The sequence below is a fragment of the Peromyscus maniculatus genome, chromosome 17, assembly GCF_049852395.1.
Source record: "Peromyscus maniculatus bairdii isolate BWxNUB_F1_BW_parent chromosome 17, HU_Pman_BW_mat_3.1, whole genome shotgun sequence".
NCBI classification, from domain to species: Eukaryota; Metazoa; Chordata; class Mammalia; order Rodentia; family Cricetidae; genus Peromyscus; species Peromyscus maniculatus.
The window spans coordinates 7,333,722-7,358,911 of NC_134868.1; the positions used below are offsets into that span (position 1 = coordinate 7,333,722).

The 25,190-nt window shown below is 41.0% G+C and overlaps 1 protein-coding gene across 2 annotated transcripts in view; it reads right to left on the reverse strand.

Moving 5' to 3' along the window:
• The window catches only part of LOC102907262 (arylamine N-acetyltransferase 3-like), a 74,528-nt gene that overhangs the window by 11,048 nt on the left and 38,290 nt on the right, over positions 1 to 25,190 (reverse strand). Inside the window, exon 3 of one of the 2 annotated variants that reach the window (XM_006989562.4) lies at positions 4,212 to 4,353. The exons of the other annotated variant lie outside the window; for it this stretch is intronic. The gene's annotated coding sequence lies outside the window, so the exon portion shown is untranslated. The remainder of the gene's footprint in view (positions 1 to 4,211; positions 4,354 to 25,190) is intronic. 2 annotated transcript variants of the gene reach the window in all.

Below are 25,190 nucleotides of genomic sequence, written 5' to 3' on the forward strand. Positions count from 1 at the left end.
AAGAAAGGTGTTTAAAATGTTTATGCCCCTATAATACTTCTGTCTCACTCCATTTTCCTCTCTACCTTATGTGAGTATGATGTTATATTTATTGATTTTTAAATCTCTGTTGGGATTTGGTTAGCTGTGGCCCTTAAAATCCCAATCTATGAATAAAGTCATTTTTTTTGTGTGTGTGAGGAGAATTGGTACCCTCAAGTTAGTGCTTTGAAAATACACTTGAGGGGTAGTTGAATCTCTTCTTTCCCCTTCCCAATGTTGAATAAATCTCCCCTTCCTGCTTTTCACTATTAATTTAGCTCTTTTAATGTGTTTATTGATGACCAATGGTCAAAACTGGTTTGTTGAGGCACAGTTGTCTTCATGTATGACCGTACAGCAGAGGCAGTCAACCTCTGGACCAATCTGCTTTTAAGTCTTCTTTGTTGGGTTCCAATGTGAAACTTCATGCGTGGGAAAAAAAGGGGAGGGGTTTTCTTAGCCAAAACAAAATACATGACAGCCCATGTTGTAAAAATATGAACACCCCAATATCATTCCTGCTACACACTTTCCTTTACAAACAGATAGTCACCAGACTATTGTGCCCTGGCAATTAGAGATCCTCCATAATTTAATCCTCAAAACAATCCTTTTGTTTTCGAGAAAAGTCATGTTTTAATCAGCCCACCATTGTCTCAGGCCAGACCTCCCTGCAAGACTAGTCTTTCCTGCAATGTCGTCTGACAAGTTGCAAATCTTTTCTCACAGGTGGTAAAAATGCTCCACTGGCTACAGATTCATCCCCCACCCCTGCCGGCCCCTAGAGCAAGCAAGTCTTTTCATCCCCTAGAAGGAGGAAGGAGGCTCTTGATGGAATTCTAAATTCTTGAGGCCCATTATTTTAATGGTCTGATAGCTAAGGAATGGATGTAGGTGTCTCATTAGTATATGCCCACTTCTGGCAGCCAGGCAGGTTACATTGTCATACTTGAAGGCTACAACAGTACAAGTCCAATTATCAGGGACTCAGCTGGAGTCTTATATGCATATGCAGGCATCTGTTGTTCCTGAAGAGAAGAATTGCAAAGAGCCCATCCATGATTTGCCTTACTTTATTTGAGTGTGCTCTCCCAGCTCTCTCTCTCTTTTCTGTTTGCTTTGTTCTCATCCACACTTGAAGGGCACAGAATCACTGTGCATTTACACCGTCTTCCAGGACCCGGAGAAGCCAGTTCTTTAACTATCTGTACAGAAAAGGACTGTCTGGGCTAGCCACACTCAAAGACAATTGGCCAACACTTCCCAGTGTTCAGGAGACCTACAATTCAGAAATGGCTGCAGTGACAGATTCCAGTGGCAAGGAGCAGGAACAGGGTACTTCCAGGAAGCCCCAGAAACAAATCTAAAGAGAGGTAGTGTCCATAGCTAGAAATGGTGAAGGCCAAAGGAAAAGAAGTCTCTGGCAGAGAGTGTTTGAAGAGCTGCTACTTTAAAAGTTCGTTCTGGGGGACAGGGTAGAAGCAAGTACCTGTTTTGCAGGTGAGGAAGTGGAAGAGAGGTCTTAAGGAAGAGAAACAGCAATTCCTAAGAGATGCAGGGAGTATTGTTGGCATCCTGCCTAGAGCCAGAAGCAGAGCCCTGAGCAGAGGCCTCTCTTGGTAGGAGCATTGCTCGTGAAGAAATCTGTGCTCGGTGGTCAGGGGCAAAGCAGCTGATAAAACAAAACAAAACAAAACACAAACACAAACAGAAAAAAAACCCAAGTAAATGAAACCACAAAAGAGCATCGTTGGCAGTTCCTAGAGAGTTTCCCACTAAGCCTCTGTCTTTGGAGAACAGGCAGGGACCTGGGTAGTGAGGAGCTTTGATCCTTGTCTTTCTAGAGGCCAGGAATTCCAGAAGGGAGGGCTGGGTTCCTGGTTCCCCATTATCTCTCCTCCTAAATGAATGCCTGCCTGGCAGCTGCATGGCCTCTAACCTCACAATCTCTCATTTTCAAGAACTGAGATCCCCAAATCATTTAGGAAATGGGCTGTAGTTGGGGTCAGAAAAGAGTTTAGGATCTCCAGTCTTGTTGACTGTCAGGCCTTGAGGGATGATCATGGGACCTAAGATCATAACCAGAGCAGTGGGCAGAAACTGGTTAGGCAGTTTTAGGACCAGGGAGCTAACCAGGAAACCTCTGGAAATGTCCTTGGCAGAGGCCCTTCATGAGGTAATAGACTTAAACCTCCCACTCTAGAAGAAATTGTCCTCCTTGCTATCCTTACTTGGATTCCAGCCAGAATCCTAGCATGCTTCCCCAGGCACTCAAAACCCTAGCATGCTTCCCCAGGCACTCAGAAGCCTAGCATGCTTCCCTGGGTTCTTAGAACCCTAGCATGCTTCCCCAGGCACTCAAAAACCTAGCATGCTTCCCCAGGCACTCAGAACCCTAGCATGCTTCCCTGAGCACTCAGAAGCCTAGCATGCTTCCCTGAGGACTCAGAAGCCTAGCATGCTTCCCTGAGGACTCAGAAGCCTAGCATGCTTCCCTGGGTGGGTACTCTGGGCTTGCTCGATGTTTCTCTGAAGTCTCTATCTCCCTTTCTGTAGTTACTTACCAACCTCCATGTTTAACTTAAGAACTTTCCCTCCATCTACCTCTTCCCTTCTAGCAGCTGCCAAGATTTTCACCTAGTTTGCCTGGTTAGTTGTCTCTCAAACTCTAATGTCATTGAGTTTCCTTCTGAGTGAATTTTTAATTCTTGTATTAATGAAACTAAGAACCCACAAAAGAAAATCCCAGCTTCCTTCATATCAATAGACACATATACTGTGTGTCTCATATGGTTTTTTTTAATCTAGTAACTTATTAACACTAGTCACATTGTTCTGATTTTTAGACGCCTTCCTATACACTCTATTTAAAAATGTATCTTCAGGACACTTGATACCTGGTGCCTGCCCTTTGGCATCTGCTGCTCTAGTTCCTCTCTTTTGTTTTCCTACTGCATAGTCTGAGATTGCCCTCCGAAGGTCCCCAATGGCGTGTGTTTGGATAAAATGAGTAAACTAATTTAAGGTCCCTGTGATAGCATGTCAGTCAAAGATGCCTGGAGCTGGAGGCGTTGTGTTCTAACTGATCTACAGGGTTTGCTTGAGACACACCCAGTAATGCCTCCCGTGTGGTCCAAGCTGCCAACCAGCCGCCTTGGGTTAATTCTGCCTCTATAACCTCAGTCCTTCCTTTCCGCTGGACCAGGTGGCAGCTCTGCCTCTCACCTCCCCTCCCCTCTCACCAGCATCTCCCAGCTGGCACACCACCACATCAAGTACCCATGTTGAATTGTAACCTATTTTCTTGATTCCCATTTCATCCCTGCCTTTTTTTACCCCTGTCTTTTCTGATGACCACTGTCTGGAGCGGGAGCATTACCTAACCATACATCTGTATTTGGAACAGACCGAACACCTGAGTTGTTCACAGCAAAGATTCATTCAGACCCTGAAATCCAGGCCATGCGCTTAGATCATGGGCATTTGATATCAATATTTCATCAAGGATGAAGCAATGGGTGAGAGCAGACCCAGCATTTCAAGCTTGAGGAATATAAAGCAAAGTAAAGTTTCCATTAAATGATCATTTACTATCAATTGTTTTACTGACATTATTTGCTCATCCACGAAAGAAATGTATACTGAAAGCTTGTGTAGCTAAATGAGCTACCTCTGAGGAAGTAGAGATGCAGATTCACACCATAAGCGCCTGGTTGCTGCCACATTAGAACTGAGAAGCACACAAAGAATTTGATTTTTTTACTTTGTGACGAAGGGTGCGGGAGAAGTTAACAGTCAAACTGGAAGATGAAGATAAAGCTTAGATAGAAGCTTCACTTTTCATAATTTTAGCTTATGAATTACAATGGCAATAAACACATAATGATAATAGAACACACAAAATAAGTTACATGCTTACAGCATGTGAGGATTAGAACTAAAAAAAGAGGCCGTGTAGCTTACCCTTCTACAGAGTTTAGAGGGCTTGGCTTGGGCTTTGTATTATTATTTTTGCAATATATTATTAATTTTTGAGAATTTCATGAATAATTTTTAACATACTCACCATCCCTGTCCCTGACCACTCTTCACACCTTCCTGACATCTTGTAGTATTAACAGTTACTGCTTCATTGCTATGATAAAAATGCCTGCCCAACCCAACTTAAGGAAGGGGTTACTGTGACTTACAGTTCAAGCAGGAGGCCACCAGTTGCATCCACAGCCAGGAAACAGAGAGTGAGGAATGCTTGTACTCAGCTAACTTCATCCTCCTTATGTAGTCCAGGATCCATGGAACGGTGCCATCCACATTTGAGGTGGGTCTTTTCACCTAGTGAACATAATCTAGAAAATCCCTCACAGATCTTCCCAGAGATTTGTTATCATATTGTCCATAAATCCCATAAACTTGACAATCAAGATGAACAACTCCACTCCTTGTCAATAACACCCAACGCATCACTTTGAATTATAACATTCCATCTCTGCCTCCCAGGTTTCATTTTCACCTATAAATGCATTTAAAATGTTAACAGTCCCAACACTTTTCAAAACCCAAAATCTAACTCTATTCAAAGCTTCAAAACATTCTCTTCACTATGGCAAAGATATTTAAAAAAAAAAAAAAAAAACACCCTATATACTTCCCACATACAATTACACATTCTCCAACACTATTGTTCCAAAAGAGAGGAATCTGGGCATAGTAAAGAATGATCAGACCCAAACTCAATGAGGAAACCATCACATCCTGCAGCTCCATGCCCGGCCCTTGAACTCCTGATAGAGTCAGCTGGCCTCCCCAGGGCTTGAGTATCTCCACTGCTCCAGCTCTGCTGTGTAGCACACACAGCTCTTTGGGGGTTGGTTTCACCTCCATGCTTGCAGTTTGCCTCCGACATTCTCCAGCCATGGCATCTCCAACACCCTGGGGTCTTCACTGAGACTTTGGCTTTACCCCACAGCTTCATACAATGGACTCTTAACCTGACTTGTAGGGAATCTAATCCTGCTATATATTGCCTGGCCTTGGTGGTCCTCTCAAATATTTTTTATCGAAAACAGAATATTTATGTAATATATTCTTATTATGGTTCCTCCTCCTCCTCACTGTCCAGTTCTTCCCCATCTCCCCTCCCATCCAGTTCCACATTTTTTCAGTCTCTCCTTAGGAAATAAACAGGCAATCTAAAGAATAATCATAAAATAAACTACAATAAGTCAAAACAAAACAAACAAATCAGAATAGGACAAAACAACCAAACAAGAAAAAGAGGCATAGGAAGAGCACAAGAATTCACATAGATGCAGAGATGTGAATATCCAGAGTGTCAATATCAGGGATGATACAAAACATCCCATAATGTTTTAGGAGCACAGTTTGTCCTCCTGCAATGAATTACTCAGGCTGAAATGTTGATGTCACTAAGGTTTGAGATTGCTTGACAGGAAGGGTATTCGTTCCGCACATAGTAGGATGTCAGCAACCCAATCATGAAGAACAAGGTTGGGGAAACACCCTTGTGTGTTTGTCCAGCTCTGCTGTGTAGCACACACAGCTCACACACACACACACACACACACACACACACACACACACACACACACACACACACACACACGAATCCCATTAAAACAAATGATTCCCCGCACCTTGCATCATTCCTATCTGTAGGACCAGCACTACATGGACAATGTTATCAGGGTCTCCTGGCAGTGTTGGGTGGAGCCTTGGCCCCTGGGACCGCACTTGTACCAGCGTCTATGCCTTGACCCAAGAGCAGGGAAATCTACAGCAGCATCTCGTTCCAGCTCTTTAAAACGGACTTCCATTTTTCAAAAGCAAAGGCTGGTGCAATGTGATTTCGAAGGAGGAAAGCTAGGCCAGAAGCAGTGTATCTGAGTTGTGAGGATGTGGATTTGGATTTGGATTTGGTAAGGAGGTCAAGCATAAAAAGTGGCGTTTAAAGATATCTAGAACATTGCTGGCTGCAGGAGACCGTGAGAAGATGCTGCCACCTGGAAGTTTGATTAGGAGGGGTTGGCTTGGGGCAGGTTGATGAAATGCTGGGATTTGGACAAGAGCTGACTAGATGTTCAAGGTGTGGATATCTGATCTAAAGAATGACGCCCAAAATAATTAGAGACAAGCCAGAACTTGGGGCATTCATTTGGAAATACAAATGCCTCGAAGCCACTGCTCAAGGTGTGCAGAAGCCTGCAGATCAGGTGGAAGTGAGAAAAAGGATTTCAATACAGGGTCGTCTGGAGTTTTTTTGAGTGTTTAACTGGCCAGTGTAAAACTAAAGTCAACCACCATCAGGGTCACTGTTGACAGTAAAATTGACTAGATTACTTATTTTTGTTGACTCACAGCAATATTAAAAATAATAACATCACTAAGCCTACATGCTTAATTTTGCATCAAATATCCATGCAAAGCTATGTACCATTCTCACAAGATGATATTAACCCTAGTAATTTTAGAGTTCAGTGACATTTTTAGAAATAAAAATATTTCCAATGCAAATAGATAGAAAACTTAAGGCTGGAAATTTGGATTCTGTAAAAATTCAAATGGAGCCTTTCCAAAAAAAATTACTTACTGGGAAGAAAAACAAATCAAGTTATTTATCCTGACTAAGCCATATCTCATTACTTAGTCAAGCACAGCTTTGTACATGGTCACAGTCATCTGCAAAGCATCGGAGAGAAGTAGAAATATGTATATTGAATGGCGTTCCCCCAACCTTGTTCTTCATGATTGGGTTGCTGACATCCTACTATGTGCGGAACGAATACCCTTCCTGTCAAGCAATCTCAAACCTTAGTGATATCAACATTTCAGCCCGAGTAATTCATTGCAGGAGGACAAACTGTGCTCCCAAAACATTATGGGATGTTTTGTATCATCCCTGATATTGACACTCTGGATATCAGTTGCACCCCGTTCTCCCCATGAATTGTAGTAAATAAGAATCTCTGAATACATTGCTAATATCCTCTTGGAGAGTAGATTGACCTCATCTGAGAGCAGTTGCCTGAAAGAGGACATGTGCCATGAGCTGCTACAGATTCCGAAGAAAGAACCAGGGGCACGACACTGGCTAAGGTCACAGAGAGGACTCAACAATGGACGACAAAAGCACACAGCTAGCAAGGCAAGGTGAAGGAAGATCTCATTGGCTGGGGAGGACAAAGAGATCACCATCCATTTTGCCAAGAGTGTATTCTGTGTTGGGACATTACTGATTCTATAAAGATGTATCTTAATTTGGGCGGGTGTGTCCTGTGGCATATTTGTAGATGATGCTGTATTCTGTGTGTGGATATTCTGGGCTTCCTATGTGTAATCTCAGCCTCCCTGTGGGTGGACTAGTCGGGATTTCCTTGCTTATTTGGGTGGCCTTTCTACATAGCATGAGAGGAATACTTCATGAACAGCAGAACGACAAAGAAGAGTAAGTGTGTGTTGAATTTAGGTCAGGGTTACTCCATTATAATCTTCTTCCTTGTGTGACTTTAGCAAGATGCTTGCGTTCACAGCATGCCTGTTTCCTAGTCTAGAACATTTTGTAGGTTACAGTAGCAGTTACTTCATAGTTTTTTAAAAATTTGATATTCTGTGAGCCAGAGCTCCTAAACCTTCCTTATATTTCTATGGTCTCTTTTTTGTGTGAGGGTTAAAGTTACAATAATATTGAGACTATAAAAACTGGTAGATGCATTGCACAAGGTCACTTCCCTGGAGTCCCTATAACTCAGCACTATTCTGTGTTGTGGAATGATTTCTTTCTTCCCTAAACTCATGTTTATTATAGTCAAACCAAAATTGAATAAGGCAGATGTGTTTTTAGAAGTGGATAATGAGTAGAGTTTATAGGACTTTGAGGCACATACTAGAAAAAGAGCCTTCTGCCATGAAGACTATTGGCAGAAATCGGGAGAACACACTGCTTCTGATAAAGGCTGGGGGTAGTGGAGGGGAAGTAATCCCTGGAGGGGAAGTAATAAAGTGGGAAGGGACTTCGCTGAATTCCACTCTGGTAATTCGTGGAGGGAAGATACTGTGGGTGATAAGCTGGAATATTCATTGGCGATCTGAAGCTAAGGGTTGAAAGTGAGACCAATGTTTTCCTTTTTCAGCACAACTTGAGAAGACAAGATAAACTGAGAAAGGAATTGTTACATGGAATTAAGGCAAAGCACGAATGTTTAGAAAGTTCTCAGCCTGTCCATTTTGAAAATGATGAGAAAGTGTGTTCTGTAGAGAATAAGTCTGTGTCAAAATAATGACAGGGATATAGAAATGACTCACAGATGCAATCAACCACCTAAACAGAATTTTCACTAATGAGTGAAAGGTAGAATGAAATGACATAAGTATGTTTGACATGTGAGATCTCTACATGAGAGACCCATAAAATCACATCGCTACAGTAATATGTCTCTTTTTTCCCACAAGTATTCTAAATTTATGATTACTTCTTTATTTTGTTGTTTGAAATTGTATTTTAATTACACCACTTTTCCCTCCACGACTGCTCCTATATACCCCCTCTGGTTGCCTTCAAACTCATGGCCTCTTTTTTCATCAATTGTTATTGCACGTACATATAAATATATATTTGTGCGATGTATATACATACATGCACTATATATATATATATATATATATATATATATATATATATATATTCTCAAATATAGTTTATTGTGTCCATATGCTGTTACTTGAATGTATGTTTTCAGGGCTGATGGTTTACAAATGATTGATGTGCCCATCCCATGTTATCTTTTAAGTAAAAGGAACCCTAGTTTCAAAGGTTATTCAGAGATTGGCATAATCATCATTAGAATTCACAACTCCTTGCTCATTAGAATAAAGTCAGCTAAGGGCCTCCTGAATAGCAACACACTGTAACCAAATTCCACTTGGTATTTCAGAACTAACATATTTCAAGTCTGTGTTGATAAAGTCTGGATTCAAAGTAAAGTGCTGAAAGCACTTGGAGTATTGCCAGGGGAAGGACTGAGGGAGAACACGGTCAGCTTTACATTGATTTGCAACATCTTGTTGCATGATTGGCAGCTCCTTTCCAGCTCCTGGTCAACACAGAGAAGCTCTAAATGCACACAACTGTAAAGCCCATTTAGAGCTCCCAGAGACTCTCCTGTCTTAATTCAACATAGGTTGATTTTCAGTTTTAGTTCAAAAGTCTTAGGATCTTCTATAAATACCCTAGAAATGAGAAGAAAGATAATTTTGGAAGATACCATGGCATCTACTTATTTATCTTTGCAGGTATTTTGTGGATTATAAATTATGGAGGGTGCCTCAGCATTGTGAGATGACAAAGCAGTGACCAGACCCTCTGGGCTGCACAGGCGAACCCATAGAGAGGATAATGATGGAAGAGGGTAGAACATCCAGAGCTCTATGCCTAGGGGTCTGGGCAGCCACCAGGAGTAAGTACACACACACACACACACACACACACACACACACACACACACACACACACACAAAATCAACCTGATGATTAATCCCATGGTTGTATCAAGGACTAATGAACTACATTCTATCACCTCTATTACTATTAAGATATATTTCAAACGCATGAGCAATCACTATGTGGGGGTGGGGCCTCATGTTAGTTATTTTTCTTGTTATAGTGGTCAAATACCCAATAAGAATAAACTTAAGAGTTGATTTCCCTTTACAGTTTGAAGGGATCCAGTCCTTCGTGGCAGGGAGGACATCCAGCAGGAGCTTGAGGCAGCAGTGACATTGTGTCTGCAGTCAGGAGACAGAGACAGAAAAGTACAGGTGCTCAGCTCGCTTTCTCCTTTTTATTCAGTCCAGGACCCCAGCCCATGGGGTGGCACTGACCACCCTCAAACTGATTCCTTTCCTCCTACTTGAACCTTTCCAGAAACACCCTCACAGACACACCCAGAGATGTTTCCTAGGTAATTCTAAAGTCAGTAACATCAACAATGAAAATTAACCATAAATACCTGATCTTTCTTAATAAAAAAAAAATCTAATAAGAATTACATCATGTTTTAGTGTGTGCGCGTGTGCACGCATGTATGTGCAGAGGCCAGAAGAGGTCATAAGACCCCCTGGAGCTGGAGTTATAGGTGGTTGTGAGCTGCCCAACATGGATGCTTGGAATTGAAGTCAGGTCCTCTGCAAAAGCCGCAAGAGCTCTTAACTACTAAGCCATTTTTCTAGCCCACCTGTTCCTGTTTTAAATTACAGTTTTATTTGGAAATATTGAGGCAGGAAAATGAATGTAGAGCATGTCACCAGAAAGGAAGAGGCACTGCTATGTTTAGACCATCATGATCAAGGAATCGGTTGTGTTCACTTTCTCTTAGTGTCTCTGAAGAGATTGGAGAGTCCCAGATAAACCAGAGGTTAATGTCTTACCAGTCACAGTAGATTCAAGAAAGAAAACAGTTGTAGAAAAACAGAACTACAAATATATGGATATGACTAAAAAAAGGAAAATGTATTGCAAGATTGGGATTAGAAGGTGAGTTATAACATGCAAAATTAACATGTCATAAAACACAACCAATGCAAGAAGAAAACATGACTGGATTTTTTTTTTCCTTTTGTCCTGGTTTTTTGAGACAGGTTTTCTCTGTGTAGCTTTGTGCCTGTCCTGGAACTTGCTTTGTAGCCCAGGCTGGCCTCGAACTCACAGGGATCTGCCTGCTTCTGCCTCCAGAGTGCCAGGATTCAAGGCATGTGCCATTACCACCCGGCATACATCACTAGGTCTTTACAGACACATTGTGGTAGAAAACGTAAGGTGGGCTCAATTATGAAGAACTTAAGATGAGCTTGATGAAATTGTGAAGTGTATGAGGTTTTAAATAAGGACATAAACACAGCAAGCACAAAATTAACGATAAACTGAGATCTCTACAGACAGAGCACAAGGTCACATCGGTTCATAGGGAAGACCGGCTTACACCCACACCTAAGGCTCAGGGAACATTGCGGAAGAGGGTGTGGAAAGACTGTAGGAGCCAGAGGATCAGGGACTTGGCTGTGAGATTGTATCTTCTAGAAATACGTGACACTACACCAGTAGAGTCTCAGCAACATGGCCACCCAAATGTGGGGTGAACAAGGATGACACCAATGAATGTACGAAACAGCATGGAAGAAAGCCAAGGGGGCTTCAACCTTACACAGAACGCTACAGGCAACCGGGTGAAGCTTGGAGAAGTGGCCCTCTCGAGGGAACAGCACACCACATGGTTGTCCAATGACAAATTGTCAACCCTGAAAACATAAATACAAGTAACATTATATGGATTCAACATGTTGTATTTGAAAATATATATATTTATGTATATACAAATACATACATATATGCATGAAGTAACAACTGATGAAAAGAGAGGCCATGAATTTGAAGAAGAGTTGATGGGGGAGGGTAATAGGAGAGTTTGGAGGGAGGAAAGGGAAGGAGAATGTTGTAATTAAAATAGAATCTCAAAAACAAACAAAAAAGACAAGCCTGGCATTCACAGGAAAGACTAACAAGGTGACACGCCATTGCAAAACTTGCTGCAGGCCAATCATGGCAGACAGCAGCAGGGACCATTCTCAGAGCAGAGAGCAGAAGGGACCATTCTCAGAGCAGAGAGCAGCAGGGACCATTCTCAGAGCAGAGAGCAGCAGGGACCATTCTCAGAGCGCTTCTGAAGAGCCGCATTGACAAATGGGAGAGAGTGTGGGGGAGCGAGGAGGGAATGCAGAAAGCAAATCTGACAAATGAGAGAGACAAGATGCTGGGCAAGTTTGAGTCTACGTGTTTGACATTGGAATATATTCTAGTTAAATTATAGAAATCCAAAATTAAAGAGAGTTATTTAAGCATCTGGCAGAGAGAAAAAAAGTTACTTTGTACGAAGAAAATATCCATCTGGCAACAAACTATTCCACAGAAAGCTCCAAAGGTGAATTGAGGGAAACATGTCTCTAAAGTACTGAAGGAAAGTGCCACCCTGGAGTTATATTCTGCTTGTGTTTCACTGACTAAGAAGGCGAGATGCATACAAAAGGAGCCTCAAGTGTGAACGGGCTTGAGAAACGTGGCAACTCTGACCTTTGCTGATGATGTTTTCCTCCTCATTGGCCAGGGGAAAAAAATAAATCAAAAGGAAAACCAAGAAAGAAAGAGCCTCAGTGCCAGATTGCTGTGAGCCTTGGCTCCTTTCAGACAAGACGAGGGTTAAAGAGGAGGGTGAGCATTATGGAAATTGAGCAAGCATTTGTCTTATGCAGCAGTAGAGCTTAGAAAATGAAACCAGATATCTGAAGACTGAGGAAAAACCAGAGAAGACCTGATTAATATTGTCATCGCTGGACCTTCCAGAGCTAAAGCTTGAGCCATCCAAACTGTGAAAAGCTTAATGCAGACAGTAGTTCATCAGGTAGCGACATGGGGTTGGAGAGGACTCAGGACAAGGACAGCATGTAGGGGCACCATAGAGGTCACACGGGCCTATGGATTTTTCCTATGATTTCATGAGTTTATGCCTTGCTTATGAGCTCTTATCTAAGGCCTGCGTCCCCCCCAAGAACTCCCCGGGGGCTTCCACTGCTTCCCAGATCTCTTGTCCTGGGAATTAGCAGGCCATTCATTGGTGTGCTCTAGAAAGCATTGGGCCAATGACTTATATAAGGTCTTGAAGACAAAGCTACTTTACCTACAGTCTGGACAAACTTTCAGATTATGACATATATGTAGACACAGTTAGATTCACGCCCCTCCCCCCACCACCCAAGAATTCTTAAGTCACCAGTGTGTGAATGCTTGACCCATGTCTCGTTTGGGAATGACTAACTTAAGCTACCTTTGTTGTGCTTTTGAAGAGCCTGAAAGAAAGCCAAGGCAGACAGGCTGAGGCCACTTCCAAAGGGACTTGAGAGCCCTCAGAAAGCACACTGCTCTTTCTGCCCATCACGCAGATGCTTGTCCACTGCTGATCGGCCACTGTTCATACATGAGCCAATTGTGACTGTCCCTCTGATCTGGTGCTTTAATCACAAATTTCCATTTTGAATTTTCTCTAGGAGAGCAGGCTAATGTACAGAATTTCAGCCTTTGGGATAGCTTCATCTTTCTCTGTCTCCGTTTCTCTCTGACATATACATTCATAAATTATATATGTATATATTATTATTCATTCATTTTTATTTGGTAAAGTAAATCTTTTTTCCCTCAAATCGAGTTGTGAGTAGGAGGAGTGCAGTATAGAATTAAAGGCAGACTGGACCAAAGGGAAAACATCTATGCTGTATCTAAAGGCTACAAGCAGCCCAAGTCCAATTAGGAGGGACTCAGCTGGAATCTTCTATGCTCACTCCATGTATTGCTGTTATTAGTAAGGAGAATGATAAGGAGAGCTAGTGAGTTATTTCACGCTCTGTATATGTGCATTTTACTCCCTTTCTCAGTAGTTTCTTTGGTCTCTGCCATCGTGAAGGGCACAGCCTCCCATTATGTTGACACTATGGATCTATCCCGTATCAACCAAGCCCTTGACTATCTAGATGAAAAGGACTTGTTATGTTGGTCATACCAAAAATCATTAATCAGCAGTTGTTATAGCTTGCAAGAGAACTTCATTTCAGCCCCGGGATATTGGAGAAATTATTTTGGCCACTCCATGTAGTTAAAAGGACATTTATTTAATGGTGTAACTCACAAATTAAGTGAAAGGTAGGTCGCAGGGTCTGGGGAAGGTGTAACGCAGTCCAGCGGTGTTCTCCGGAGCTCTGCACAGTCCACCTTCACCGTTCAGTGTCCCGGCACAGAGAGAGCACACAGAAAGAGCACACAGAGCAAGCGCACAGAAAGAGCACTGGCCCATCCAGCTCTTGGGTCTCCAGGCACCTCCCCTGGCCCCGCCTCGTAGGCGTGACAGTTGCCAGAGTCTCAATGGGGGTTGGAACTTCCAGATCCAAGCTGGAATGGCTACCTACTACATCTCCCCCTTTTTGTCTAAATAAGAAGGTTCTAAACTAATACAAGACTATATACAAAGGAATGGTTATCAAATATTGTCCAGAAATAATGAGGGATAATGACCTAGATAAGATGTAACTACAACCAATGCAAACAATACCAAGCAAGAAACACATACTAAAATCCAGAGAAGTATAGAGCATAGATAAATGGCATGTTATAAAGATCATTCAAAGGTGTCCTATCCTAAAGAACCTGAATCTAATACTTAATATGTTCTATCTAAGATATTATATATACTAAGTTGTAACTATAACTGCTAGTCTTCAATCCCATCAAAGACCTGAGAAGGAACATAATGGTACCTGAGAAATGGTAGATGGATGCAAGCAACTTTCGGGAATCTTGCAAGAGTAGACCAAGACAGCTGGCAGCCTGGACAGCCACCTAATGTTTCTCAGCATTGTTGGTGCATTCAAATTGGCTACAGGCCTAGAGTATCTGACAGACCATTTTTAGAAGCAGGAATTATGAGAGACCATCTTACCCTGTCTTGGCAGAGTACAGTGGTCGCTTTCCTTGTGTCCCGCTTGTCCAGAAAGGACAGCATTGCATTTGTACTGTCAGCCATCAAGGCAAGGGCAGTTCTTTGCCCAGTAGGCCATTTTGTGACAAAAAGACAAACTTCCAAATGGAAATGTCTTAGAAGCCCAACATTCTCTCGGGGTATTTGCAGGTGGCAGAAAAGCAACCAGAAAGGTAAATAACAGCTACAGTTGAAGAAAATGAATCCCAGGGCAGGGAGGCAATAGAGAAAATTAAACAGTTTCCTTGGAGGACAGGGTGTTGTCAGCTGTTTGGAGCCTGGGGAAATCTGAGGAGGGGCTAAAGAATGCTTTCAGAGATGAGCTAAGCAATTCACTGTCCTGGCACCCTGCCCAGAGCAGGCTTCGTTTAGGGGGTGATGTTATCTCTGTTGGGTACTGTGAGAAAGCTCACATCAAGGAAGTTTCTCTTTACAACAGAGACCATCACAGTAAATCATAACCAACCAAAATGTAAAACTGTGGAGCCCTGTGTCAAGAGATACATCTACATTACAACTCCCACATGTCAGGTTCATATATCACTGTAGAAGAAGGAGGGGAAACAATGTTAGAGTCACAGGATTGTCATCAACATGTATGAACTGAACAAGGACAACACCAACAGACTACATCCCTTGGTTATCCAATACCAAACGGTCAGCTCTGAAAACATATACATGCAAGTAACATTGTCCAGTCTAAACAGGTTGTATTTATGTATTAAGGAATATTTGTGTGCACACAAGAACAGTTAAAAGAGAAGAAAAATTTGTCAGGTACATGCCATGTCAGAAGAACAGGTACAGGCCACAGCAGTCAGAAGAACAGAGACCCCCCTGCTGGACCAGACCCCAACGCTGACAGAGAATCCCTGCTGGACCAGAGGTCACACTGGATCCCAAAAATATGGAACACAAAGACATGATGACCAAAGAGGAAACAGAAATCATGCAACAAAACACACAGGCAACAAAGACAAACTCAGAAATCTACACCTAGATCTATATTCATTCCAAATCCAGATGCCTAAAATGTCAGTGTAAGAACAAAATAAGCAACAGCCAGGGCAATATGGCACCATCAGTACTCAGCTATTGTACTATAGTAAGCCCTGAAAATTCCAGCACAGCTGAAGCACAAGGAAATGACCTTAAAACCTTAAAACCAACTTTATGAAGAAGACAGATGTCCTTAAAAAGGAAGTGAATAAATCCCTTTTGAAAATCGAGGAAAATACAAAGAAACAATTGGAAGAGATGAATAAATTCCTTCAGGAAAACATGAAAAATAGGAGGAAATAAATAATCCCTTAAAGAAAGCCAAGAGAAAACTAACAAATGGGTGAAGGAAATGTATAAGACTGTTCAAGATCAGAAAATGCAAGCAAAAGCATTAAAGAAAACACAAACTGAGGGAAACCTGGAGATGGAAAATCTATGTAATCAAACAGGAACTACAGATGCAAATATCACCAACAGAATATAAGAGATGGAAGAGAGAATCTCAGTCTAGAGGAAATTGGTATACTAGTTAAAGAAAATGTTAAATCTAAAAAATTTCTGTACAAAGCATCTAGGAAATCTGGGACACCATGAAAAGACTAAACCTAAAAATAATAGGAATAGAAGGAGAGAATATTTTTAACAAAATCATAGAATAAAATTTTCCCAACCTTAAGAAGGTACAAGAAGCTTACTGAATACCAGACAGATTGGACAAGAAAATAAAGTCCCCTATCATATAATAATCAGAACACTAAAGATGCACAACAAAGAAAGAATATTAAAAGCATTAATGGAAAAAGGCCAAGTACTATATAAAGGCAGACATATGAGAATTACACCTGACTTCTCAATGGAGACTCTAAAAGTCAGAATGGTGGGGACTCTAAGAGACCACAGATACCAGCCCAGACTACTATATCCAGCAAAACTTTCAATCACCAAAATAGAGAAAACAAAATATTGCACAAAAAAGTCAAATTTAAATAACATTTACCCAGAAACTTAAAAAATTCCCTATAAAAGGTGCTAGAAAGAAAACTCCAACTTAAGGATTTTAACTACACCCATGAGAACACAGGAAATAAATAGTCTCACACCAACAAAACCAAAAGATAGGAAACACACACACACACACACACACACACACACACACATACACTACCACCACCACTACCACCACCAACAAATTAATAGGAATTAACAATCATTAGTCATTAATATCTCTCAATATCATTAGACTCAATTCTCCAATAAAAAGACTAACAGAATGGATGAAAAAACAGGATCTATTCTTCTGCTTCATACAATAAACACACTTCAGCATCAAAGATAGACATTATTTCAGAGTAAATGGTTGTCAAAAGATTTTCCAAGCAAATGGACCCAAGAAGAAAGCTGGTGTAGCTATTCTAATAGCTAACAAAACAGACTTCCAACCAAAATTAATCAAAAAAGATGGGGAAGGACATTTCATACTCATCAAAGAAAAAAGTCACCAAGATGATGTTTCAATTCTTAACATCTATGCCCCCAAAGCACAAGGGCACCCATATTTGTAAAATAAACATTACTAAAGCTTAAATCACACACCAAACATCACATATTAATACTAGGAGACTTCATTACTCCACTCTCACCAATGAACAGGTTATCCAGACAAAAACTAAACAGAGAAATAATAGAGCTAACAGCGGTTATGAACCAAGTGGACTTAACAGATGTCTATAGAACATTTTACCAAACACAAAAGAATACACCTTCCTCTCAGCACCTCACAGAAATTTCTCCCAAAGTGACGCATATTCCGTCACAAAGTAAGTCTCAATAGATACAAGAAAATTGAAATAACTCCCTGTATCCTGTCAGACCACCATGGATTGAAGATAGATTTCAACAACAACAGAAAGGCTACAAACTCATAGAAATTGAATACTCTACTGAATGACTACTGGGTCAAGGGAGAAATAAATAAGGAAATTAAAGACTTTCTAGAATTCAATTAAAATAAATGTACAACATACCCAAACTTATGGGACTCAATGAAAGTAGTGATAAGAGGAAAGTTTATAGCACTAAATACCTTCAAAAAGTAATTGCAGAAATTTCATACTAGCAACTTAACAGCACACCTAAAAGCTCTAAAACAAAAAGAAGCAGAGACATCCAAGAAGAGTGGATGTCAAGAAGTGATCAAGCTGAGGGCTGAAATCAGTAAAATAAAAGCAAAAGGAACAACACAAAGAGTCAATGAAACAAGGAGTTTGTTCTTTGAGAAAATCAACCAGATAGATGACAAAGCCTTATCCAAATGAACTAAAAGGCAGAAAGAGAATATCCAAATTAAAAGATCAGAAATGAAAAGGGTACATAACAACGGACACTAAGGAAATGCAAAGGATCATTAGACAATACTTAAAAAACCTGTACTTCACAAAATTGGAAAATCTAAAAGAAATAAACAATTTTCTTGATAGATACTACTAAACTTACTTAACTTACTAAAGTTAAATCAAGATCAGATAAACAATTTTAATAGACCTATAACCCCCAGTAAAATAGAAGCTCTCTTTAAAAGTCTCCCAAACAAACAAACAAACAAAAATCCCAGGGCCAGACAGTTTTAGCACAGAATTATACCAGACTTTTAAAGAAGAGCTAATACCAATACCACTCAAATTATTCCACAAAATGAAAACAAAAGGAACATTGCCAAATTCATTTTATGAAGTCACAGTCACCCTGATACCGAAACCAAACAAAGAAAGAATTACAGACCAATTTCCCTCATGAACATTGATGTAAAAATACTCAATAAAATACTTTCAAATTGAATCTAAGAACATACTAATCCACCATGATCAAGTAGGTTTCATCCCAGAGATACAGGGATGGTTCAACATAACAACAACAACAGAAAGTCTGTCAATATAAATATAAATAGACTGAAAACAAACAAATAAACAACAAAAAAACCAAACACTACCATCTCTTTAGATGCCAAAAAAGCCTTTGACAAAATCTAACACCTCTTCATAATAAAAGTCTTGGAGAGACTAGGGATACAAGGGACATACTTAAACATAATAAAGGTAATTTATAGCAAGCCTATAGCCAACATCAAATTAAATAGAAAGAAACTCAAAGCAATTCCACTAAAATCAGAAAGAAGACAAGGCTGTTCACTTTCTTCATATCTATTCAATATAGTACTTGAAGTTCTAGCTAGAGTAATAAGACAAGGAGATCAAGGGGATACAAATAGGAAAGGAAGAAGTCAAAGTATCTCTGTTCTCAGATTATATGATAGTATACATAAGCGACCCCAAAGTACCTGGGAACTCCTACAGATGATAAACACCCTCCACAAAGTGCTGGATACAAGATTAAGTAAGAAAAAAAAATCAGTAGCCCTCCTATATACAAACAACAAATGGGCTGAGAAAAAAATCAGGGAAACACCTTTCACAATAGCTGCAAATAATATAAAATATCTTGGGGTAACTCTAACCAAGCAAGTGAAAGACCCAAAAGACAATAACTTCAAGTCTGTGAAGAAATAAATTGAAGTTATCAGAAGATGGAAAGATCTCCCATTCTCATGGATCAATAGGATTAACATAGTAAAAATGGCCATCTTTCCAAAAGTAATATACAGATTCAATGCAGTCCCCATCAAAATTCCAACAATTCTTTACGGACCTTGAAAAAACAGTGCTAAACTTCATATGGAAAGACAAAAAACTCAGGATAGCTAAAACAGTCGTGTACAATAAAAGAACTTCCAGAAGGGCAGTAATGGCACACACCTTTAATCCCAGCACTCAGGAGGCAGAGGCAGGCAGATTCGAGGCCAACCTGGTCTACAGAGCAAATTCCTGTTACACAGAGAAATCCTATCTCAAAAAAACTAAATCAAACCAAAACAAAACAACCCCCCCAAAAAAGAACTTCCAGAGGTATCACCATTCCTGATTTCAAGCTGTACTACAGAGTTAGAGTAATAAAAACAGTATAGTCATAGCAACAGCCACAAAAACAGACAAGAGAATTGATAGAATTGAATCAAAGACCCAGACATAAATCCACACACCCATGGACACGTGATTTTTGATAAAGAAGCCAGAAATATACAGTGGAAAAAAGGAAGCATCTTCAGCAAATGGTGCTGGCATAACTGGATGCCAGCCTGTAGAAGAATGCAAATAGATCCATATCTATCACCCTGTACAAAACTGAAGTCCATATAGATCAAAGACCTCAACATAAAATCAGACACACTAAACTTGATAGAAGAGAAACTGGGGAATAGTCTTGATCATATTTGCACAGAAGAAAACTTCCTGAACAGAATGCAGCACAGGCACTGATTGATGATTAATAAATGGGACCTCATAAAACTGAAAAAAAAAAAACTGCTGTAGGGCAAAGGACACCATCAATAGGACAACACAGCAGCCTACAGAATGGGAAAAGATCTTTATTCACCAACTCCACATCTGACAGAGGGCTAATATGCAAAATTTATGAAGAACTCAAGAAACTAGACATCAACAAACCAAATAATCCAATTAAAAAATGGGATACAGCTCTAAATGGAATTCTTAACATAGGAGTTTCAAATGGCCAAGAATCACTTAAAGAAATGTTCAACATCCTTAACATTCAAGGAAATGCAAATCAAAATGACTCTGAGATTCCCTCTTATACCTGTCAAAATGGCTAAGATCAAAAGCACATATGGCAGTTCATGCTAGTGAGGATGTGGAGCAAGGGGAACACTCCTCCATTGCTGGTGGGAGTGCAAATTTGTACAGCCACTTTGGAAACCAATATGGCAGTTTCTTAGAAAATTGGGAATCGATATACCTCAAGACCCAGCTATACCACTCTTGGGCATATACCCAAAGGATGCTCAATCATACTATGAGGACACTTGCTCAACTATGTTCATAGTAGCCTTATTCATAATAGCCAGAAACTGGAAACAACATAGATGTCCCATTCAACAGAAGAACAGATAAAGAAAATGTGGTATATTTATACAATAAAGTATTACTTAGCTGTTAAAAAAATAACATCATGAACTTTTCAGGCAAATGGATGGAACTAGAAAAATATCATCCTGAGACAAGGTAACCCAGATCCAGAAAGACAAACATGATACTCTCTTATAAGTGGATATTAGCTGTTAATTAAGGTATAATCATGCCACAATCCACAGTCCCAGAGAGGCCAAGTAACAAAGATGGCTCAAGGGGGGGACACATGGAGCTCCCTGGGAAGGGTAAATAGAGTAGATTTCTAGGATGGACTGGGAGCAGGTGGGAATGGAAACAGGAGGGATTGAGCCAGGGGTGTGGAGGGAGAGAGTTCTGGGAGAGATGACTGAAAGTGGGGGGCATTGGGGACGAGGTAGAAAGCTAGTGCAATGGAAACTCCCTGCAATGTATGAGGGTGACCCTCATAGTAGCTCCTAGTAATGGGGGATACAGTGCCTGAACTGGTCATCTTCTGTCACCAGGCAAGGCTTCCAGAGGAGGGACTGGGACACCAACCCAGCCACAAAACCTTCTACCTACAATTTGTCCTGTCTGCAAGATATGCTGGGATAAAGGGTGGCCAATTAAATAATGACTGGTTCATTTTGAGACCCACACCATGAGAGGGATCCCATGCCTGGAGGACCAGGAACCAGAAGCTGGATATCCCAGAGACCTAGGATAGAACCAAACATGACTGGCAAAAGAAAAAAATGTTAATGAAATGATTCTTGATTCCTAATGATGTTCTATTATATTCTAGACAGTAGCCTAGCATGATTGTCACCAGAGAGGTTTCATCCAGCAACTGATAGGAGCAAAAGCATATACTCATAGCCAAACACTAGGAGGGGCCAGGGAAACCCGACAGAAGAAGGTGAGAAAAGGATTGTAGGAGTCAGAGCGGTCAAGGACACCACAAGAACAAGGCCTACAGTATCAACTAGCCAGGGCTCATAGAAACTAACAGAGACTGAAGCAACAATCTCAGAGCCTTCATGGTTCTGACCTCGGTCCTCTAAATATATGTTATAGTTGTGTAGAAATGAGGAAGGAGAGAAATATCTTAGCACCCCTTCCACTTCTCTGGAGAAGTATGGACTATGACATGAAGATAAGCTACTTGAGAGAATAAGCATTTTTCCTGGAACTTGAGTGTGAGAATCTGGGTCCCTCCACCCTAGGAATGTTATACTTGTCATGAACAGGGTTTTCTTTTCTTGAGAACACATCATTCTCCTTTCTAGCCAGGCTTGTGGTCAGCTACTGGCTCCTGGAATCAGATAATAATGATAATAATAATAATAATGATAATAATAATAATAATAATAATAATAATAATAATAATAATTTTTAAAAGCTCACAGGACTGTAGGGTGACAGCCAGGCTCTGAGTATGAGAAAGAGAACAGAATAAAACTGGATGGAGCCACAGCACATACTGGACTTTCACCTCATGCTCACTCTGTTGACCTCTCTACCCAAAGGCAATTTGTAATGATTGAAATGGGTTCATGGATGTGAGAGGAACATGCCATACCATTCTGTTTAGCTTGTGGTTTTGGTTAACATTTATGATGTTGCTCTTTAACTATTGACGTTCCATAGATGCTTCCCTTTACACTCTATTTTAAAGTTTATCTTCATGATGCAGCTGATGCCTTGTGCTAACTCTCCTGCACCTACTATTCCAGTACATCTCTGTGCTCTGTAGCCTGCGACGCTCTAGAGCAGTGGTTCTCAACCTTCCTAATGCTCTGACCCTTTAATACAGTTCCTCATGTTGTGGTGACCCCCAACCATTAAATTGTTTTATTGATATTTCATAACTGTAATTTTGCTGCTGTTGTGGATCACAGTGTAAGTATTTTTGGAGATAGAGGTTTGTTAAGTGGGTTGCACCCCACAGGTTGAGAACCACTGCTCTAGATGAAGGTCCATATTAACAGACAAAGCCTTCAAATTATGCTCCCTGGGATGGCACTGCAACCAGTGATGAGAATTTTACCTGCTCCAGTTGGGCAGCCCAAGGCATGCCCCAGCATTGCCTCCCAGTGTTGTTCAGACTTATTTTGCTGCCTTTGTTCACAGGTAACCTGCCAATCATGCACCCTTTGTGTATCCTGAGACTATCTTAAACCTTTCGCTCCTTCTACTCAGATCAGGTGTTTTATGTATAATTACTCCTCCCTAGTATCCCCACCCACACACCAGTATTGCCCAAATGTTATGTAAATGCACCAATACCCACACTGGCAACGTAACCTGTTCTCTGAGGAATATTTCATTATTCCAGTATCTGCTTTTATTTTTTTTTCTTTATGATGCTCAGAGGTTGGAGAGAAGATGTCATCTAATACCAAGCCTGCATTGTAACATGGAGCTTGGATAATGAAATCCACAAACAGAAAATCTGGGCAATAGGTAAGCGAGACTCAGTTTATGAAGCAGAAGCCATGCTCTCAGGTTGTAGGCATTTGATATGTTATCAAAGGATGAAACAAGAAACTGATCACAGAGTCAGAATTTTAGGCTCAAGAGAAATAAAACATGATGGGAGAAAGTTGACATTAGCTGCTTATCTGCTACCCAAAGCCCTATTGACCTCATCCATTCAGCCATAGAACAAACAACAGCGTGTCCATCTCCTGAGGAATCAAGGCTACAGACTTTCCCCAGATGACACGGTAACTCCAGCATTTGAACAGATATGCATGAAAACATCACGTTTCCCGTCAAATAACAGAGTATCAAAATAAGTCAAAGGATTTAAAAGAAAGAAAATGAGAATGATGGGAAATTTTGAATCTACGATTGTGCATGAATAGGTGAAGTGACAATAGGCAAGACTCAGCAGAAGGACACAAAGCGCATTCCGAGCCGCTTCTGCTTCCGCTTCCTGAGAGGACTGGAAGCCAAGGGCAGCACTGTAGCTGATTCTTCCAGAGAAGGGGAATTGGCCCAGGCCCTCTAAGATAGAGGACGGAGCGCACAACAAGCAGACTTGGTCTTGTCGTGCACAGGAGGCTTCCCAAGTAACAGATACCCATAATGGCCTCGACTTTGTCCAAATGTCAGACCTCCTACTCTCCATGCTGGGAATGGCCAGGAGAAAGAGAGGCAATGTCTAGAGCACTGACCAGGAAAACAGAACGCAAAAACAAGGGCAGCAGGAGGCAAGGAAGGCCGGAATCACCTTGGTTGTTGAATGGTCAGGACACGGAATCAGTTTTGATAAGCAGGCGAAGCAGAGATTAAAGACATCTGTGGCATTTCTTACTGTGGGTGACTGTGAGAGGATGCTGCTATTAGGACAGGTTTGCAGAGAGGAACAGCTAGCTTGGGGCCAGCTGATGAAGTGCTGGCTTTTAGACATGACATGCTGGATATTCAGGTTTGTATGTGTGATAGACATTTATAAGTTACGTGCCACAAGTTAGGGATAAGATTAACACTTGGGACATGCTTCTGAGTTCACCTCATTCGAAGTCTTTGTGGGAGACAATGGCACTGTGAGGTCCCAGGTCAGGAGGTGAGGGAAGGGATTACTATAAACAGCCATCTGGTGTGGTTTCGGGCTGTTTGGCCCAACAACATGAAACAGAGGTCACAACAGATGGTGATCTGTTGGTGTTGCTGTGGACATAAAAATGAACAAATTTATTTTTCTTGGTCTCTAATGATATTAAAAGGAATAATAGCATCTGGAACATCACTGCTATCTACATTTTTACTTTGCAAAGTTAGATGCTGTTTCTCAAGACAACAGTTACAGTAGGAATTATAGTGTCCATCAATATTTTTTAGAGATAACAAACATTCTACCCTTACACATAAAGAAGGAAAACCCATATAATCCCTGAAATTTGGATCCTGTAAAATCTCTGATGGACCTTCTCCAAAACACTATGTTCTTACAAGAAAAGCAAACTCGTGTGCATATACAAACAAAATAGCCTCAATGCTTAGGCAGGCAAGACATTATTTGTGGCTATGGTCATCTGCAAAGCTCTGAGAAGTAGAAAAATGTACAGTCTATGAAAACTCCCCTCATCCTCCTCCCCATTACCTGTTCTCTGACATTTTACTCTGTGTTCAGAACATGCCCTCCTTACCAGAAGTTTCCAGATATTGGCAGTATTGACATTTAGGCTGTATTAGACATTGTGAGAGGCCATCTTGTGGATTGTGAGACATTTTGCACTATCCCTAATCCCTGTCTTCTGAGCACCAGTAACACTGTCTTTCCTCCCTGCACTGTGCCAACTAAAAGTGTCTGTACACATTATCAACTGTCCAGTGGAGGCTGCTTTCCACCATTAAGGAATGGCCACCTTAATGATGAATACCCCTGTGGGCTGCTTCTGGTCTCTGTGCAGAAAGGAGCAGAGAGGAAACACACAGTCAAAGCACTGATGTCTATGGGAGTGTTCATATAGGAATATAGTGGAGAAGGTAAGGGCAGGAAGATCCATACTGGCTGTGGAGAACAAGGGGACACCACGCATCTTGCTATGGGTTGGTGGGTTGGGGGGGG